This window comes from Octodon degus, unplaced genomic scaffold (assembly GCF_000260255.1).
Source record: "Octodon degus isolate 3935 unplaced genomic scaffold, OctDeg1.0 scaffold00197, whole genome shotgun sequence".
NCBI lineage: Eukaryota > Metazoa > Chordata > Mammalia > Rodentia > Octodontidae > Octodon > Octodon degus.
This window is the reverse complement of record NW_004524773.1, coordinates 2,005,740-2,007,840: the sequence shown is the minus strand read 5'-3', so window position 1 is coordinate 2,007,840 and position 2,101 is coordinate 2,005,740.

The following is a 2,101-nucleotide window of genomic DNA, read 5'->3' as shown; positions in this document are numbered from 1 at the left end:
GTTTGGTGACTGTGTGCTCTCCCTCTTCTCTCTAACTTTCCTTCACTTCAAGCTTCTGTAGCACTACTATCTCATTCCTTATTTCTTTTTAGTGCTTCTTGAGTTCTTCCTCTCAGGATTTTAGCCTGCCATATTTTGCTCTCTCCCTCTCAGTCCTATTGTCCCCTGTATTGATCCCCTGTCTCTTCTACCCATCTGTTATGGTTTGTGTCTAGGTGTCCCCCCCAAAGCCTCACACCATCATGGGGTGGCTTCTGGAGTTTGTGATTGATTCATAAGCCAGTGCTGGGATTATGGCTGTGAGTGCTGCTGGGATTATGGCTGTGAGCGCTATAGCCGGCTTGGGGCACTTAGCCTAAATGCAACGTAAGGGAGGCAGACTTGCTCTCTGTAGCCATCGCTGCTGCTGCTGCTGCTTCCTTTTGCTCTTGCTGTTTTGCTGCCTTCTGCCACCATGAACTGCTGCTTCCTGCCATGTGCCGCTCAGCCTTGGAGCCAGCCAAGTATGGACTGAAACCTCCACAAACCGTGCGCTAAGGAAACCCTTCCTTCCTTCCTTCCTTCCTTCCTTCCTTCCTTCCTTCCTTCCTTCCTTCATTTTGAGTGTCGGGTATTTGTCCCAGCGATGAGAGAAGAGTAACCGAGACGCCATCCTGTTTCCTTCCCCTTTCCCTGTCTCACCTGGGCCCTGTTCTTCCCACCTCCTTCCCCACATCATGGCACACAAACTGGTCACCTGCTCCTGACAGCCACATCGTGTTCCTCAGTCGCAAAGCACATCTCCCCCTCTTCTGTGTTGTCATTGCTCCCATGCTGTTCTTTCTCTGAAGAAACTCTTCCCAGCAACTAAAGGTATTCCAACACAATCTGACCCCATATCAACTTACCTTTTCTCTGTGCTGCTCACAATCCCCCTATCGACATCGCCCTGACCGACTCACGGTGCCCTCTTTCACCCACCATTAGATCTCTGCCCTCCACTTATCTGGCCACATCATTGTGCACAGCTGCCAGGAATAACTGAATTTCGAGTACAGCGAGTACTGCTAAAGGGTGAAGGTGCAAATGCAAGGCCTATTACATATAAGCAATGTAGGATCAAATCTGTTGTTGTTATAATCAGAAGTAAAGTCTTTTGTTTGTTTGTTTGTTTGTTTGATTTTGTTGATACAGGGTTTCGCCCTGCAGCTCGGACTTCAAGTGATCCTCCTGTCTCAGCTGCCCCAGTGCTGGGATTACAGCTGTGCACCACCACGCCCAGTTTCGGTGGCCCGCATGCCGCACCCGGGGTTGGTTCCAGGGTCCGCACAGCATGCGTTACTGGGCATCAAACCCAGGACCTTGCACTTGCCAGGAGGGCACTTAGACTGCCAAACTATCTCCTCCAGCCCAGAAGTAATCCTCTACTCCAAATATAGGAACAGTCTACCTCATTGAATTTAATTAGTAGAAGAGGTAAATACTATCTCTACACAGAAAGTTGAAAACGTATCACAGGATGACAGTGTCTTACTCAAAAGTCTTCACGTGGATTACAAGCTCTCTGCTCTCCTAGTAGACCACAACCATCAGAAGCCCCCCAAAAGAGGGAGAAATGGGGGGGCAAAAAGCAGATACACTGTTCCAGTGTTCACTATGCCAGCATATAAGATGAATGATTACCCAGAGACTGAGTTCGATCACCAGAGGTGGGCTGGGGAGATGGCTCAATAGAATAAGCACTTGCATGGCAAGCGCAAAGGTCTGAGTTCAATCCCCAGTTCCACAAAAAAAAAAAAAAAAAAATCACCAGAAGCCCAGAGGGGCTATTCCAACTGAGAGTACCCAGCATTAGGGGGAGTCCCAGGAGAAGTCCAAAGCTGAGAACTTGCTGGCTTTCATTTAGAATATCCACACAAATAAAAAGAAAAGAAAAAGGAAAAAAAAAAAAATTGGGGCCAGGAGCTATCTCAAGGCCCTCTAGCTTTTCTTGGGGAAAGGGGAAGGATGGTGGCCAGACACAACATGCTTCCCTGGTCTCAACTTTTTGTTCTTCAGCTATCCATTTCTCACAGAGCCTGTGTGTTTTGCCCCGCAGCGTAACCATCCCCTCCTCGGCCAA